We start from the raw sequence: 19,951 nt of genomic DNA on the forward strand, positions 1-19,951 counted from the left end.
CCAAGGAGTATATTAAAATATGGCTTTATGAGTCCCTAGGCTAGACATTCTATTCTGTGACCCCAGAATCCCTTTCCCATATGTACTGTATGTAATAATGATATAATTTTAAATTCTCCAAATTAAAAAAAAGTCACTTAAATAAACATGAAAAAACTTGGTCAAAGGTATAAATCTAGGGATTTGAGTATAGGTAAGTGGTAGAGCACTTGTATAGCATGGGTAAAGCAGTGGATACGAGCTCCAGCACCACAAAAAAAAGAAAAAAAAGTGAGCACCAAAATGCTTGTGTGTATATTTAAAGCATATGTGCAAAGGACAACGGGTTTCGCCTTCTATCATAATCACTCATCATTATGATGAATAGCAGTGAATAGCAAATAAGCAAATGAAATCCCAGTGAGGTGGCATCACCCTCCTTTCTCCACCTGTGTCTTAGGGATTGAACTCAGGGAGTCAGGCTCGGCAGCAAGTGTCTTTTTCTTGCCATCTTGCCAGCTCCTCTCTTTGCTGAATCTTAAATAATACTGTTTTGTAGGATTCTGATTTTTCAGTCAGATTATACAGCAGTATGTGTTCTCGGTGTCTGAGCTGGATGACAGCTGTGTGCGACATGTTAGATCAACAGCATTCACATCTACCCAAATCCAGCAGAAGCAAATAAGCACAGGCCAGTTACTTACTAAATAAGTCGTATTACATGAATAAGCTGGGCTTTAATCTCCCAGTCTGAAGCAGGACTGGCTCCCCCAGCCACAGTGGATATTGATCTATCTAGTAATAAATTCCGCACATACCCACCGCAGTCACAGAGATCAAGGTAAGTTCAAACATCCATCTCATAGTAGACAGGAATAGGCTGCATCATGCAAATTAACATTTTTTTTCTCACCTTTTTCTGGGAAAATGAATAGTCATTTAGTTACCTGTTTAGTTACTTTAGTTTGATGCTTTGGTTTAGATTGGAATTACAGAATACAACCTAGTAGTGGATATGCAGATACATTTATTTTTAAAGCTCCTGTCATTTCTTCACTTTATACAGTCAATCTTTGTCTAAATTTTCCAAGTTCTTAAATGAGAACAAGACAATACTTCCTGACTGTGGATTGATCTATGCAAAGTACCAGTCAGTTGCTAGGCAGTTTTGTTCTTCTACTTATCTTCAGTAAGAAATTATCTTAACACTCTGTAGGTGACAGTCATTTGATGGAGTCTGGCAAAAAATAGCATAAAACACACTCAAGTGACATCTAACACTAATAAAGTATCACAGCCCATTGTTCATAGACTCCATATTAAGCTAGATGTGTAAGTAGAAACTCTCTGATTATACATTGAAGTGGTTTGGCATATAATATTGGGCTTATTAATCGGCTAATAAAGACATTGTCTTAAAACTACAATTTTTGTTTCTGGGATAATGGATAGAAATTTGATGTGTTCTTTTTGTAATGCTTCAGTTCATATCTACCTATCTTCTATCTACCACCTTTCTGTATATCATCTATCTATCATCTATCCATCCATATTATCTACTATATTCATATCATTTATGTACTATCTATTTATCCTCTATCTATCCATCTATTATCTATCTGCCCACAATCTGTCAGCTGTATATCTATCAGCTATTTACTGACCTCTCTTGTAGATAACTGGAGGGAAATAACATTCTTGCTTCTTAGAGCTATGGCATTGCTGTTCACAGATGATTTATTTCCACTGTTTTCTTCCTCCATATCCTACATGGGGTGACTTAATCAAATGACATTCTTTGTCATGTGGATTTAAACTTCTTTTTCAACTTCTGTTTCCAATTTATGCCACATTCAATAAAATAGATTCAAATGTACACTGTGGACCACTAGAATTTTGCTGGCCAAGTAGATCCCAAATGAAATTAATTTCAGTATTGAATGTAAATAAAGAGGGCAATGGGAGAGAAATCAATACCATCTGTGTTATGAATTCCCAAGAACACAAAAGAGCTTCTCTTAATTATATAATCTTATTACTAGACATGTCTGTCTTGTATTTGTGTGTTCTTTCTAATCCATGCAATTTAAACAAAGGAGATTTCTACTGCTTTACAATAAGGAATGGGTGGTTTGTCTCAGGCTGAATTTCTGTTTAATACTGCTCTGAGAGCTGAATAACATATATAATATCACTGATATTAAAAATCAACAGCGAACAGGCAAGGAAGCTGTCATAGGTGAGGTCACAGTCAGGAATAAAAAGAACCCTCTAAAAAGCCCATCATTCTACAAGGCATTTGGTATTCTTAAGTGCCACGGTCAGCAAAGGGCAGAGTCTTCTGTAGCCTCATTGGGTTGGGAGTGTTGCAGTTTAGACATTTGTATTCTTCCTAGTTCACACATTGAAGCCTTGACTCCTCGGTATGATGCAGACAGAGAGGAAGCCTTTGAGAGTTAATGAGTTAATTAATGTTACATTCACCTTTGGGGGTAGGGCTGTTATGACGGATTGGGAGCCTTGTGAGACAAGGAAGACTGCTCTTGTTTATCCATATGAGTCCTTCAGAAAATGTCTCACAAAGAGAAGGTAACCACATAAAAACCAAAAAAAGAAGTACTTCCAGCCCCAGACCATATGAGCACAATGGTATCAGATCTCCAGGCTTCAGAATGAGAATACAAGATTTGTGGTTTTAGCTACCCAGTTTGTGAAATTTTGTTATCTAAGCCAAGAATACCTAGGCCATAAGAGAAAAATGGGGGTGAAAGGCCTATTTAGGAAGAGGTCAGTTAAAATAAGCACTGTTTCAAACTAGGATGAATGAGGGATTATGACCTATATACGAAGACAAACTAAGGATGGATGAGCTGATAAGAAAGCGTGAGACAAGCTGGGCATTGTTGGCGCACGCCTTTAGTCCCAGCATTCTGGAGGCAGAGGCAGGCGGATCCCTGTGAGTTCGAAGCTAGCCTGGTCTTCAGAGCTAGTTCCAGGACAGGCTCCAAAACAATACAGAGAAACCCTGTCCTAAAAAACAAACCAGAACAAACAAAAAACCAACCAACAAAAACCAAACCAAACCAAAACAACAAAAACGAAAACACAAGACAGGTCTTCAAGTTACCTGGGACCTCCACTGATTGTAGTTGCTGTGATTTGAGGGGCCTCTGTCAGCTTTATGTGTTGGTTTGCCCCAGCCCACCCCCATGCAATGGTGTTGAGGGTTGGGGCCTAAGGAGAGGTGAGCTCTGCTGGCATCAGCAGACTGGTGTGTCAGCCCTGAGGCAGTGAGTTATGAAAGGAGCTGAACTCTCTCTCTCGCCCTTCGGCTTTCAATTCTCCTGCCCACCTGTTGTAGAATATTATTTTAAGATGTGTTACATTTGTTTATGCTGTGGAATATTTGTTTTACTAATGCAAAGATGCGTTTCATTCTTTTGTGTTTTATGTTTTCATTCTTTTATTTGTTTAACTCTGAAGCTGTGTTACTTTGCTCATCTAATTGGTTTTAAATAAAGAGCTCAATGGCCAATAGCAAGGCAGGAGACAGGAGAGGCAAGGCTGTCATGCAGAGGGAATAAAAAGTGAGCAAAGAAGAAGCAAGAAAAGGAGAAGGAAAGTGGACAACAGCCACCCAACAACATGGGTAGATAAGGAATAACAAGGAAAGAAAAGATATATAGAAATAGATAAAGGTGAATGTGCAGAGGCAAAAGGTGGATGGCATAACTTGAGAAAAGCTGGCTAATAACAAGCCAAGCTTAGACTGAGAATTCATAAGAAAGGATAAGTATTGGTGTGATTATTTGGGAGCTGGATGGTGGGCCCCTCAAAGAGTAAAGAGCAAAGAGTTAAAAACAAAACAAAACAACAACAACACAAACAAACAAACAAACACCCAACAACTACACCCACCTGCATGGATTCAGCAAACAGATTCTTGCCAGAGGCTAGCAGCCTGTTCTTGAACTTCCTTGCCTTCAGAACAATGATCCACAAACTTTTCTCTCCACAGCACATTTCTCAGTCTGCTATAGTTATACATGAAGCACTAACAGTCCTCTGTGTGTGTGTATCTTCCAGCAGATCTTCGGGAAAGTCCCGAAGAAAGGTAACAACACTTACCACATAAAGTTTACATCTCCATATAGCATACGCAGCATTTGCATAAAGAAAGTTGTAGAAGCAAAAAGTGTGTTGAGATACAAAGCCATGAAACGCAAAACTCAAGGGGACTAAAGCATCAAGTCTACAGGTTATGTAGATGTTGGATTGAAAAGATCTAGAGAGTTCATTGTTACAAAACAGCAAAAATCCACAAGATAGAAAGAGACTCAGTTTCTCCTCACCACCCACCTCTACCCCCACATAGACAAAATACCTAAAATAATATGTCAGTGAAAGCAAGCTGTCTGTAAGGAAGTAAACAGCATAATGAAGTAGAACTCTATTGTTCTAATTATGAAGAAAATGTGGCATTAATTTATATATTTATATACCTATAAAAAGCAAAAATATAATCTTGATAAGAAAGGAATTTATTAAAAATGGATATTTAAATTATGATTTAAAAAAGTCTTTCAGTAAACTGTAAGCAAAAAGGAAGGTACTTAAGTAGGCTAAATGATATTTTATAAAATGCCATTAAAGGACACAGTATTAAAATCCACCCCCCACAAGATAGAGGAGAGCACATGGAAAGTGCTATCTTCTTTCATATAACATTACAGAACACCCACACAGAAAAGGCAAAAGAACAAAAATTTGCAAACACCTAAGAATATAACTTTAAAATATGTAAAGGAAAACTTTACAGTAATAGCTGGACTACTACACAAATGCATAATTACATACTATTTTAATATGGTAGTTATCAGAACATGTAGAAGAAATCCTTAAAAAGTAAAATGAAGGCACATAGCAGCTTACTCAATTTTACCAAATAGACATTTATCCAAACCATATATATTCACTATAAAATACACTTTTCTCCCCTAACTACATGAAACATTTACATAAAGTGTGCCTTGTGGTATTTCATACAGCAAATGTCAATAAATTTCAAAAGATTAAAAAATAAATAGATTTATTTATCAGAAAGCAATATAATTAAATTATAACTCAACAGCAAAAATATTTCCTAATTACTTGGAAATTAGTTTACCTATTTTTAGAAACCCATACTTTAAGGACAACAACAACAACAACAACAACAACAACAACAACCCCCCCCCAAAAAAAACCCCACCTCTTAATAGAAATTAGAAAAAAATCAAGTGGAAATACAGCAGGTTAAAATTGTATAAACAGTGCTTAGAGAGGAGATTGTGTCTCTTAATGTTTACATTTAATAAGGGATTGAGAAAAATAAATGTTCCAACTATTAAGCCAGAAGGAAAAAAATCAGCAAATAATATTCAAAGAAAATAGAAGGAATGAAATATGAAAGGAGACAGTGGCAATCAATGAATCAGAAAATAGATGGAATCAGTGCAATTGGTAAACCCTCAACGTGGCCAATCAAGACAGAGAAACACAAATTGCTGATAGTAGAGATAAAGATGGGACAGGACTTCAAGTCCTACAGTTGTTAAAAAGTTGGTAAAATTATTTTGATGATAATATAAACATCCCATTTCACTGTTTGGACACAGCATGTCTATAGAACTTAATACCAAACAGTAGAGGACCTATATTATTTTTGGTGTAAACATACCCTTCAGAATCCCATTCTTCCAAAATGAATTTCCAGAGAGGCACAAGGGGGTTCCCAATAAATCCCAATGAATTCTGTGTGGTGTCACAGAAAATTCTCCATACAGGGAAAAAAAAAAAAAAAAAAAAAAAACTAAATCAGGAATTACAACATGAAAAACAAATTTACTAGAAAGACAATATTTAACATTTATCAGGCCAAGGGATTAATTAATAAAAATACTTATTTTTTAATATGAACAAAGGAATTTTATTATGCATTTCTTTAAAGACTTATGTTTATAAGAAAAGAATCAGAGCAAATATGTAGAAAAGGAATGAAAATAGAAAGTAATGAAGTGAAAAGTGATTAAAACATTATCATGCAGGCAAAGGTGATTTTTTGAGTAGCAATAAGACAAATTTGAGAAAAGAAATATGTAACATATAAAAGCCAAGTAAAATATGAGAAGAAAATATAAATGTGGTTGAATTCTTAAAAACATAAGATATAGCTGGGTGGCAGTAGCACACACCTTTAATCCCAGCAACTCAGGAAGCAGAGGCAATTGGATCTCTGTGAGTTCGAGGCCAGCCTGGCCTACAGAGCCAGTTCCAGGACGACCAGGGCTACACAGAGAAACCTTGTCTCAAAACAACAACAAAACAAAAACACCAAAACATAAGATATGTTCATGAATAGTTTTTGCACTAAATTAAATAAGATGAATAATAAATTAAAAGGGTGGGGAATATCAATATTAGTTGTAAAGATGACTAAGGAAGACCTTTTAAAATGATCATATAAAAATTTAAAAAATTAATTGCATCTCGCTAATGTATGACAGTTTTATAGGTGAGTTTCTTCAGTCCTAAGTGGAAAAGATTCTTCTTTTAGCATGCAAATTAATTCAGAAAATGGAAAAAAGAAAGAGGAAAACGAGGCTACAATTACAGTGTGATATTACTAATGGACACATCCCAGACACTATGACATGAATAGACTATGGATAGTGAGATTGTTTCTAAAAGGAAGTGATAATTCAGCATTAAGAATCTACTAGTATAATTCATTAGACTGGCAGTTCCAACAGGGTGTGGGAAAGGCAGGCAAAAAGGAGAATTGAGCTTTAGAAATAGTATTTAATTTATTTTAGTCTCAGAAGATATCTGGCCAGTTTTCACAAAATCCTACCCCACCTGGGTATGGGTAAATAGGCAGCCCCGATATTATTCTCTGAACTTTTTTGACTTCAGAATTTTACAGCCTATTGTCTGTGAGACTGCAGGCGACACTTGCTGCATTATCAATAGATAAAGCTATCTCTTGTTGTTGAAAGTCTGAACAAGTCAGCTTCTTACTCTCAATTCACTCAATTACAGTAGGGCTTCTGCCTTGGCTCATAAAAAATAAGAGCCATCTGTGTTGCTGGGAATAAGAAAATCAGATCGGCCTGGAAAGGTCAGCGGTGAGTTTCTCTGAGTTTTCTTTGTTCTTGGCTCAGTCCAGGGATTTAAAATGACAACTCTGTTTCTGAGAGAAGAGTCTATGCTTCTCCCAGAAAGCGGCTTTGGCTTTGTGTGAGCACAGAAGTACAGATCACAGCACCTGGCTCAGGCAGTGAGGGATGGCGCAGCAGAGGCTTCAGGGTGCTTCATCCTCCCCTGCCTTCCCGTCTAATAAGGCTGTTTTATTCCATTTTAGGCCACCGGCCTCATGTAAAACTGCCTCTGGGCCACTGTCAGAGACACCATCTCCATATGATCTTTCTCCACCTGACATGTAATCTGTCTCCTTAGAGAGACTCATCCCAGAGCAAAGGTGGAATTCAGCAGCTGGGGCTCTACAGTTTGGAACTCCCGATTCTGAGATTTAGCAGAGGGCTCAGATCTCTGCTGTGGGAAGCGATGAGTCACTTTTTGAATTTAACCGGAACTATACTGCTTTTTTAATTATTGATTTTCTTACCCATCCATCCATCCATCATTGATCCACCCAATCCCCCCTCCCAACATCAAACTTATCATCATCAAACTGAGCTAAAATGACATTGTTGGCGTTAGTTCTGATTTCAGCAAAATCCAAAAGTATTTGTATTGTTTTGTATCTCGGACTGTTGTGACTGCCTTAATATTAATTATAAATGATGTTTGGCGGATGGTTCAGACATTACTAGCTAGCTCTTACATTTAAATTAACCCATTTCTAGTAATCTATGTATTGCCACATGGCAGTGGCATTACCTAATTTTCTACATGTCTTGCTTCCTTGGCAGAGGGCCGGGAGTCCCTCAGACTCTGCCCTTCTCTGTATCTCTGCTTGGATTTCCTACCTGGCTCTATCCTGCCTTTCCATAGGTCAAAGCAGCTTTATTTATCAACCAATGAGAACAACACATATTCACACTGTATAGGCTCTCACAGCACTTAGTTTTGTATTCCTAACCGGAGCTAGTCTGAGAATGTTCCACAATGTGGAAATAACTTGGCACAATGGTCCACTCAAAATAGATGCTCAGTATGTATTCACTTGCCTGTAGTTTCTGCCCCAACCATACATAAATCCTTTTCAATTTAGAGACAAAATGTGGGCTTAAATGACAGTCTCCATGGCCTTGGCAGTTTTTAAAGGATCTGCATTATCCTAGCGTCCCACTTTGCCTTCTGTTGCTGTGATAAAACCCTGAGCAAAAACAGCTTAAGGAGTAAAGGGCTTACTTATTTTGGCTTACTGGTTATGGAATGTCATTCAGGGAAGCAAAGGCAGGAACTCAAGGCAGAGACTGAGGCAGGCACCAAGGAGGAATGCTTATAGACTTGCCTATCCTGGCTTGCCCATCTACCTTTCTTACATAACCCAGGACCACCTACTCAGAGTTGAACTACAGTGGGCTAGGCCCTTTTTTTATTAGCAGTGAAAATAATGTCCCACAGACATGGTCAATGACAATTTGATGTAAGCAAATTTGTGATTGCCTTTTCTTAAATGACTCCAGTTTGTGTAGAGCTGACAAAAACCTCAAACAAACAAAAGCCATTATCCAGCACACCTAAGATACACTGCCTTCATACTCCGGTAAGATGGACATTTCTCTGGGTTCTAGGGAGGGGTAGACAAACCATTCGGTAAAGAGTGAGATACTGTATATGATGGTCTTAGTTGTTAGCTGGATCAAATAAGGATTTGGTCTAGTAAAGATTAATATTGAGTATGTAATAGGGATATTTCAAGGGAGAATTGTCATGTGGGACAGTAATGGGTTACAGGAAAGACCTTCTCTGAATTTGGGAACCACCATCCAGTATCTTATAGGCCTAAAGGGAGAAGCCAGAAAATTGGTCTATCATTGCTAACATTGCCTGTGTGGGCTAAACTCCAGCTTCATTGGCTTTTCCACATGAACCCAACACAGTCAGCTCACTAGGGAGAGTCTTATGGAAGTGTCTTCTCAGTTAAGAGTTTCTGTTCCATCCACAGCCAAGCACTATGCTAAGCTCTGGGAATTATGTTGAAGAGAGGAAGGATTGTACAAGCCAGGGGGATCAAGGTCATGACAAGGGAATCCACAGAAACATCTAACTTGCACCCATAAGAGCTCACAGACTCTGACCGACAGCAAGAGAGCCTTCATGGGACTGACCTAGGGCCTCTACATATGTGTGACAGTTGTGTAACTTGGTCTATTTGTGGGCTCCTAACATTGGGATCAGGGCCTGTCCATAACTCTTCAGCTGTCTTCTGAGAACCTGTTTCCCAGGCTGGGTCACCTCGTGAAGTTTTAATACAAAGGGAAGAGCTTAGTCCTACCTGAATTTGATATGCCATGCTTTGTTGACACCCATGGGAGTCCTGCCCCTTTGTGAACAGAAACAGAGGAGGAGTGGAGGGGATAGCAGGAGGAGGTGAGGAGGTAAAACAAATGAAAAAAAAAATATTTCCAAATAAAATATTTTTATGAGAAAAAGTTCCTCTTTCCAAATGATTTGAGTTGGTGTGCTAGTGTCAAGTTGACAAGAACCCAATCAGGAAGGTATGTGTTAGTGTGGGGTTTGTTTGGGGGGGGGTTAGAAGTTGATGTTTGGTATCTTAATCAATCACTCCACAGGGGTTCCCACTACTGAACCAGTATCTCTCAGATTCTGCCAGATTGGCTGGCTAGTGTGAATCCTCCTGCCTCCACCTTCCCAGTACTGGAAATACAGGCATGAGCTGATGGTTTTAGTTGGTTACTTGGTTACTGGGGTTCCCTTGTGTGTGCCTAGCACTTTGCCAGTTGAACTGTTTCTTTCATCCTCAACTTTCATGTCTAAGATTTTAAAAGATTTTATGATCAGATATGTGAGCTAATATATATATATATATATATATATATATATATATATATATTTGTTTCATAGTAAGGTATCATCCTAAAAGTTAATTTAGGAGCTGAATAGATAGGACTTGAGTTTAGACCCCAGCACTCATGTCAAGTGACTCACAATTGGCTTTTACTCCAGCTTCAGGTGATCTGATACCACTGGCCTTTGTGGGCACCTACACTCAATGCACATACCCAACACACATATGCATAATTAAAAGTAACAAAAATAAATCTTTTATAAAGTCAGTATAAATGTATGCTTATCATATAACCTTTCATATATGACTATAGTAATGGGAATTTTTTGTTTTTAATTTGACAGTTTTCAGGTCATTACAATATAGTGTTACTTCTACCAAGTCTTAGTAGAAGTGTCACCTTTATATTCCCCTTTCACACATATAAAATATTCTTTAATGCAAACAGCTTCTAGTGACCAGAAAGCTTTGCTATTACAGACGTTTTTTTCCACTGAGAAAAATGCTCTTATGTGACCTAACAGAGAGTAATGACAACACATTTGCACATTATTTCTTTAGTTTTCCTCTGGAGACTAAGCCATACAAAGCTTCCTTATTCTGTGTTGCTGGGGTACATGGCTGACTCCAGCAAGCCAATAGAATGGATTATATTTCTAAAGATGGCATGTGTGTCACAGAGAACGATGTCACACTCTATCAATAGAGAAGGAGATGTTTGGAATTGTGAACTGAATGCTGGGAGATATCAGAGCACAGCTACAGTGGCAGAACATGTAAGGTACTTTATATCGATTTTAAATGATGTCATGAGCTGTTTTGGTTAGTAAATCTTTTCAATAAAATAACTTATTGAGGTATAATAATTAAAAATTCACATATTTTAAGGTGTGCATTTCAGTGAACTGCAATACGTTTTTAGAATGTGAGTACATCTTTCAAATCTAATATTAATCTATTACTAATACCCTAAAAAAGAAACCTTATGACCAGTTACAGTTAGTTACCTGCTATTCCCACCATCAACTATAAGCAACCATTAGTTTACTTTCCTATTTTGTCTGTTTTGCTGACAGTTCATAAAAACAAAGTTACAAGTTACGAAGTTATAAAACAAAGTCACAAAGTTACGTTATATATGTAACTGTTTCTGAAGTTACGAAGTTATAAAATGAAGTCACAAAGTTACGTTATATATGTAACTGTTTCTGTCTTCTCTTACTTAGTATAACATCTTTGAGATGTTTCAACAGTGTAGTGTTTTGTATCTTTTAGTTGCTAGGTAATATTCATGGCTATACTGCATTTTGTTGATTACTCTGTTAGTTAATAGACATTTGGGATGTTTCACCTTTTGGCTATTGAGAATAATGTTTTTATAAATATACATGTATAACCCAGTGTGTAGGCAAGTCATTCTTGATACTTAGAGTTAAGAATTATGGCTAAGTTGTTTTGTTGTTGTTGTTGCTGTCATATATATTTAAGGAAATAAACCTTTATCCATGGAGAAATTATTCTCACTCCCATCTGTTTGCTAGGGTGAAAGGAATATATTTGCAAAAATTAAATGAGCAATGGGGAAAGTCGCAGGAATGTATTTCCAAAAATCAAATAGGCAATAAAGAATGTCATGGGACTTCACCAGGATAGCACTTACCAAGTAGAAGGAAGAGGTTAAGAGGAGTTATGTTTTGTTGAGAAACAAAGTTTGCTGCCTTCATTTCTAGGGAAACAAACAAACAAACAAAAACCACAGAGTTTCTCAGGGGCCTACAGGAGTATACCTCTATCCTGAGCTGCTTATTTGTTCCATCAAAGCCAGCTCTGAGAACTGCTTTTCCATTTTCCTCTGTCCAAGGAAGCTGTCATTCTTTGTTTTCTCTGTTTGCAGACACTACCTAGATAGTAACAGAGTAGATCATGGTCTCTTCAGTTTTGCTCCATCTTAACTGAAACTTATTACTAGTGACTTCACTAGTTATGCTGGCTAGTTTCCTGTCAACTTGACTCAAGCTGAAGTCATCTGAAGGGAGGGACATTCAACGGAGAAAATGCCTCCATAAGATAGGGCTTCTAGAGCATTTTCTTAATTAGTGGTTGATGGGGGAGGGCTTAGCACACAGTGGGTGGTGCCACCCTGGGCTGGTGGTTCTGGGTTGTATAAGAAAGCAAGCTGAGCAAGCCAGGAGGAGTAAACCAGTAAGCAGCACCCCTCTGTGGCCTATGCATCAGCTCCTGTCCCCATGTTCCTGACCAGTTTGAGGTCCTGTCCTGACTTCCTTCAGCGATAGACTAGAACTATGGAAGTATAAATTGAATAAACCCTTTCCTCCTCAACTTGCTTTAGTTGCTTTTGTCATGATGTTTCATCATAGTAATAATATCCCTAAGACACCAGTGTACATAATGAAAATACAAAGTTACAAGACCAGTGGTCAGGCTTCTTCAGAGTTGCCAACCCAGCACTGCAGAGATTGCCTGACCTGTGATGGCATCAGGCAATCACTATCAGGTCCTGTTCTGAAATGCCTGTGGCTCAGCCCAATGATTGCCACCCCGTGCTCTTTAGAATTCTGCATTTCCAACAAGTTCCCAAGTGAGGTCAATGCTGTTGATGAGAAGACAGTTGTCTGAAATAAAAGAGCACACAAGATGTAAAATACCAGCTGAGGGGTATAGTTCTGTCCTAGAGCACTCAACTAGCATGCATGAAGCCTGAGTTCAATCCCCAGTAATGGAAAAGGAAAAAAGAAGAAAAGCAAATAGAACTAAGCCTTATACATTTACATTCCTGGGACTGCCACTAACTGGAGATGGTACCACAGGAACTTATCTAAACTATCCAGGCCCCAAGTGTCATTTACAGAAGCAGCTTGAATAAATGCCCTATAAGGCTTTTCATTCTCTAATATTTTATGCTATGATGTCTGCCTGGGATGAGTTTGATTTTCTTTTACACATGTTTAGTAAAATATATGGATAGCAAGAATTCTATGTGGTAGAACTAGAAGGGTTGGTGAGGCCTTGGAGTCCACCAGGGATAAGTCCTCCACAGACTGGCCTTCCGTCTACAGGTTCATAGCAATGGACTCTCCTGATCTCTGAAACATTAACCATCAGGTTTTAGGAGCTGGTAGCTGTAGCTCATGATGCACAGTCCTCCAGTCATACAATTTACGCCAGGGTTAGAGAGAAGCTGCTCTCCTCATTTTGTCCTCTCACTAGAGTGACAGTTCTCACCTCAAAGCTGCGATACATTGCCATGTCATTCCACAGAGATAAATCCACAGACAAAGACAGCACAACTGGTAGATCCATCCTTCAAATCTTACTACACCCAAGGTCAACATTGAGTCCCAGAGTCCTTGGAAAACATTTTTTTTTTTAAACAGCATTTCTCCCCTCAATATTCTCCAACCTTGGCCTGGGTCTGGATCCATATAGTCCTATGTCCTAGCTTGACATCTGATTTTGATGATGGGATAAGTAAAGTAATGAACTGTAATTTCCATCCCAAGAGACTTTGCTTCTGATTTGTGTAAAGTCTCAGGCCCTTCCTATAGCTTGTAAAAAGTGAGGGCTCCAGCCATCTCTGCTCTCTTTACCCCCATGAGTCAAGGCTGAGACTTTCTGAAGGTCACAGGATGGACCCCTAATTCATCTATTTCTTTTACTCTCTTCTGCTGCCTCAAAGGGAATGTGGTTTATGGCAGCTTTTATCTCCCCATTCTCCAGAGAGTGAGGTGGGAGAGGCCAGAGTGAACTGAAATATCTCTTTTGTGGCTGCTTCATTGACAATGACCGGCACTCCATTTGTCTTTGTTGAAAGAGCCAATCAGTAGGCTTAGGACCTTGGGCTCCTTCACATTCTTCCTTCGCTGATCAGTGATTCACAGAGTCCATTAAAATGCCTGGATGACCAAGAGCTCAATTTCCCAAGACGAAGCCTGCTTGGCAGGGGAAGGCTATTTCTCCTCTTTAGCATCAAGTGAAGAGTCAGCATTTGGGGCTACAGGGGGAGTGTGTCTCACACACTATATTGAACTTCCTGGCACTGCCTGGTGGCCTTGGGCCAGCAGCTGTCCAGCCAACATTAGGCATTATGGGTGTTGGGTCTGATAAGTGACTTGCTGACTGTGCAGGCAGGCTTGGGGGAGGGGCCTCTGGCTTCCCGGTCTTCTAGAAGAACCCAATAAGAGCTGTTTATTGCAAATGGGAGATCTGGGCAATTATTCCATACCTATTTCTTAACAGACAGGACCACAGTGAGATGATTTCTAAAATACAAAGGTTATAAACATATGCACCAGTGTAAGGGTTGGGATTTTCAGGTTTCTGAAGAGTGACACTAAAGGTCATCACACAGGCTTTGTAATGGGTTGAGCTCCCCGTGAACTCATGGGTGTCAGTGTGCTTTGTAACCTGTAAAATTCTCATGTAAGAGGCTAGTCTTACTGCCGACTTCCATCTTTTTCTGTATTCCCTAGCTTCTGATTCCACTGAAGAAAATGTTCTTTGTAATGTCTTTCTCAGTTGCCCAGGGCCTGACCCCATTCAGTCTTTGATGTAGATTTGATTTTCTGCCTTCTGTGTTTCCATTCCTGCAGTCTCCGGGTTCTGCTTCACCCTCTTCTCCTTTCCTCTTCACCGTCTTAATGTTGATAACTCCACCCGATCCATACCCCAGAAGGTTGGTGCTAGGAATGCTGTTGTCCCTGTGCTCTCTAGTGCATTCAGATGCTCCTGGGTACCACAATACTGGCTTCAGACTTGCCTCTGCTGATCTACTCCAGATTAATTCCAGCTACATCATAAACAGTCACCACAATATTAACAAAGTCAGTGGGTGCAGCACCCGGCCACTGAGAGCTCCATGTGAAGCAGGTTTGAGTGTTTATACCTGTCTGTTATTGTTGTTGTTGCCATTGCATAACCCAGGAATGCTGACCCTCCTTGGGAGCAAGGATAAGTCAGAATCAGAATGCCAGCCAGTGTTTTTGATGCCCAGATCTTCTTGCATTTCCATCTTGTTGAAACAGTCCTCCTGGAAGAGGACATTTTGTATGTCACGGGTTACTAACCAAATATGTACTTGGGGTGGATAAGAGAAGGTGTGTGAGAGAACAGCATGACTGGGAATGCCCTCCAAAGAAGCCCAGTTGCTGAGCACACAGAGGCAGGTCAAGATGAAATCTGCACAGTTGATTAAGAAAGACTGAGATTTATTTCCCTTGTATTTCTGACTTATCTAAACACAAGGCTGACTTGAACAGATATTTTTAAATCCTGTGCAGAGGTGTTTTGGACTATTTGTACCGTGTAAAGATGTATTTGCTATGGATGATGTAATAAACAGCTAAACAGCCAATAGCATCATGTATAGGCAGGACTTCCGGGAAGAGAGAAAGGATATAGGAGATGAATCTAGGCACATGAGAGATTCCAGTAGACACAGAAGAAGCAGAATTGGCAGTATGTAATAGAACATAGATTAATAGAAATGAATTCACTTAAGTTATAAGAACTAGTTAGGAACAAACCTAAGCTAAGGCTGACCTTTCATAATCAATAAGAAGTCTACATATCATTTTTTGGGAGCTGACTGGTGGGACAGAGAAGGACAAAAGACTTCTTACAGAAAGGTACTATAATAGAAGTGTGTGTGTGTGTGTGTGTGTGTGTGTGTGTGTGTGTACGAAGCCACCAGTTCTTCTCAGTGACTGTCTACCTTATTTTTGAGACAGGGATACTCACTGAACCAGGAACTTCTGATTCTGCTAGGTTGACTGGTCAGCTAGCAAGATCCAGGAATCAAACCATCTATATCTCTGAGACCAATCCTACTTTGCTCAGGTTTCAAAGTGGGTATCAGGGATCCACCTCATGCTTATGTGACAATCACTTTACTGTTGGAATCCAGGCCAAAAATGGAGCCCTATGAGAATTCTGAGAACTTGTGAAAAGCACTCCAAGAAAACAGACAAGAGCCTTGTGACCCCAGTTTCTTAAAAAAAAAAAACATGGAATTTTTCATGGAATGTGCCTTTCTGTCCTTCCCAGGTATAGTGGATAAGAGTGAGTTTACTTCAGGTTATTCATTATAATTGGCTATGGTTATTTGTTTCTATGCCTCTATGGAAAAGTAGATGTGACTTGTCCTTGTGATTGGACACATTTCTTGTGTGATTCTTCTTAATCCTCAGAGTATAAACTGTTTGATGATCTGAATAAAGTTGGCTACTGAATGAGCCTTTAGTCTGCCTCCTTCTAGGCCGCCCATCTCAGGTTCAGGCCACCAAGTAGAGCAGCAATACATTACCTACTGATCTATCTCCCCAGCCCTGTGAAATGTTTACATATAAACCATATTAAGACATTACAATGAAGATGAATGTATACAATGGAATTAGAGGACTGGTATCATTTGTTAATGTTATTTCAGCTATGATTTAGAAGAAGGCATAGAAAGTTTTGAATTGAAAAACTATGCATATTTTAATCATTTGAATAAAAACCAACAAGTAGTTTGGTCAGGGAGATAAAAACTGTGACCATAAGATGACATACTGAATCCTGTTTAACAATTCAAGTAGGCCTTGACCTCTTATTTATATTTTGCATAGATGTGACTCAGAAATGTGCTATTAATAGCCACTGCCATTAAGTTCAATGATAATGAAACCAATATTTTAAAGTTACTTTTCACAAAGGCATTTTTTTTATTTTCTTAGAAGGATGATTATTTGAACTATTCTCGGATAGCTTAAACTCTCTTGACAATAGGATTTTCAGAGGTAGCCTTTCAGCAGAGAAGTTTATTCATAAAACTGTGAGTTTTTTTCTGACATTAATTTGACATTATGTCATAACCTTCCTTCCCAATTCTTCAAGACATCACTGTCTGGGGTAGGCAATCTTATAGTAGGATGTGTAACTATTAAGTAGCATGTGGTATTGAAGAACATAAAGGTTTTGTTGTTATTGTCCCTACTATTCCAAGAGATTTTCCCAGAAAAGATTAACAATAATATTCAAGGACTCTTTTTTACAGTTTTTATATGTCCATGTTTAAAAACAAAACAAAACAATGCTTTGTTTCATCTTTGGGGACTAAATACAAACGTGGTTTATTCTACCCTGACTCTATTACATGCTTAGTTGAATAAAACCCAGAATAAACTGCTTTTTGGATAATTTAAACAACCAATCACCATTTTAGAAGATAGTAACCATTCTATTAGCTCCACTACTTTGCTCATAGTCATTCCAGATGGACTAATAGTGCTACAAAATGCAGTGTCAATGCAAATCTATCAGAATGAGTATGATGAAAAATCCCTTTGTGGTGAATTTTGGAGCTATTAACAGCTGACTCATCTTATACACATTTATCCTCCTGAAAAGCTTATTGGAAACAATTTGCATTAACTTACTAATAACAGACACTTTATTTCAGCCAATACATCCACAGATGGAAGAGATATTACAGTATCCAATGTAATAAAAGCATACGTAAGGGAATATGGCAGAAATTTCAAATCATCACATGTATCTCACCCTGACACTCATAGATCTCCATAGCTGACTTCAATCTAATTTTCTAACAATATCTCCCATGCAAATCACAATCCACATCCAGTCAAAAGAATTAATTCATCATTATTTTACAAATACAGTCTATGCCTCCTGCCTCTCAGCCCCTGCCATTTCTGTTCCTTTGATCTATAGTTTCATCTGTGTTGATGTTGCACCCAGTAATTGGATCCATTTCCAAGTCTACACCAAAGTGTATCCCTTCTCCAGCCACAGTCTGTTGAAGTCAAGTGTTTTCTTTCTTGGGGTTTCATGGTCATCTCTGGTCATTATTTGCAGTTTAATAATTTCTTGGGACAGGAAATAACAGAATTCATTCACTTTAGAAAATTGCTGTCTCTATTACTGGATACCAAACCCTTCAATGACAAGGATGTCTTCAATGTTTCTTTAACCTGCCCTAAGCCCTGGTATAGACCTTAGATGGATTACTGGTGCAGTCTTCAGTGTAATCAAATTCATTTTAAGGATTTAGTAATCACTCCCTGAAATTCTTGTTTGATTCTCTGGCACCTTTCGTTTAGTTTTCTGCTAACAGACAGGGGATGATTTTACCAAGATTTTGTCTGCTCTGGAGTTCTGCTACAGCTCTCTACTTCTTCCTTGTCCTTGACTCCACCTTGACAATGCTATGCATTGAGTGCGCAGGGCCTTATGGGAGACCCCCATTCTGAGCATCCTCAGGCAATATCTTGAGGCAGTTTTGATGCTCATAGCGAGGCAGTTATTCCTTGGCATTGCATGGATAATTATCCATTACCCAGAGATTTGGGTTAGCATCTTAAAACGAACAAGAGGTTTGTCTGTAAGTTATTGATTCCTACATGTCACTATCCCTGCTCTACAGGAGCCGTCAGTCATTCTCTGCATGCTATTCATCATAAAGCAGCTTTATGCCACTGTTGGCGTCTGTCTGCTGTTTACATCACCCAAATCCTGAAATCTCCATTCCTAATTCCTGGAAGTTAAGGCTTTGCTTTATTATTGCTTTCTAATTACAATATAATTTGTTTATTTTAAAAATTTGAATGCCAGATATTTCCTATCATTGTGTCATTTTCCACCAGTGTGTGTTTTAGCCGAGTCCCCCTCCCTCCATCTCCCTCACACCACCCCGCCCTTGCTTCTGATAGCCCCTCCTAGAACTCCCAGTCTCCTTTCATCTTTCATGTCCCATGGTACTTTTTGCCTAGCCCCATCCTTTGTTTGTTCTCATCACCTATTTTTACCCTCTCTTGGTCTTTTTTTTTTAAACATGTTTCTTAGGCTTTGCCCAAGTACACACACACACACACACACACACACACACACACACACACACTGTTCCTATTATTTTATTTTTTAAAGTGTTAACTGTTCCTCCCACTATATTACTTAATTGTGAAACTCACAATCCCAACCATGTGTACCTTAGATAAGTCGGTTGTACTTATCTTACTGTACTTAACTTACTGTAGCTGGATTACAGTATTTATAAGCTGACAGGTCCTAGGAGGAAGACAGCATTTTTAAGACCACAGACCCTTGATGCTTCCTTAAGACTCACTGGACTTTCCAAAGTAATTCCCAAAATACCACATTTGGGAGACTGTCCTGACTTGTTGCTAGTGGCATAGGACTGGCAAACTATGTAAACTCATGAGTCTGGAGGTTCAAGGTCAAACCTGCATCTTGGATGGCTTTATTGTTGGAGAAGTTCCAAATTGGTGTAAGCATCACAATGTGAGGGACAGAGTATATACATGTCTGACCTTGTTCTCTCTCATTACAAAGCCACCAACATGAACCATCAGGGTGGACTCTGACAGTCCTCTTTGATCTTAATTGCTTTCCAGAGGTCTCACATGGTCAGAATATGTTTCTTTTTCTGCATATCAAATTTTTTTATTAATTTATTTTTTTTTACATTCCAATCCCAGTCCCCTCTCCCTCCTCTCCTTCTACTCTTCCAACTGGCTCCCCACTCATACCTCCCATCTGCTCCTTAGAGGGGATAAGGCCTCTCCTAGGAATTCTATTAAGTCTGCCTCACCATCTCATTGAGGGAAGACAAGGCACCTCTCCATGCCTACACCCCTGTGTCTAGGCTGAGCAAGGTATCTCTCCATAAAGAATGGGCTCCACTAAGTCAGTTTGTGCATACATTTCTATCTTTTTAATACAACCCAGTGGGCATTGAACTTCAGAGGGAATAAAGAATATTCAAATCACAGCACAGACCGTAGCTAGTCTTGCTGTGTGTGGTCCCAATGATTCAGTAGAAAACAAGCTAGCAGGGCAAGATTTAGTGTGTCAGCAGGTATGCTACAGTGCTGGCCCTGTTCTTCCCCAAGAAGA

This window comes from Phodopus roborovskii, unplaced genomic scaffold (genome assembly GCF_943737965.1).
Source record: "Phodopus roborovskii unplaced genomic scaffold, PHOROB, whole genome shotgun sequence".
Lineage (NCBI taxonomy): Eukaryota > Metazoa > Chordata > Mammalia > Rodentia > Cricetidae > Phodopus > Phodopus roborovskii.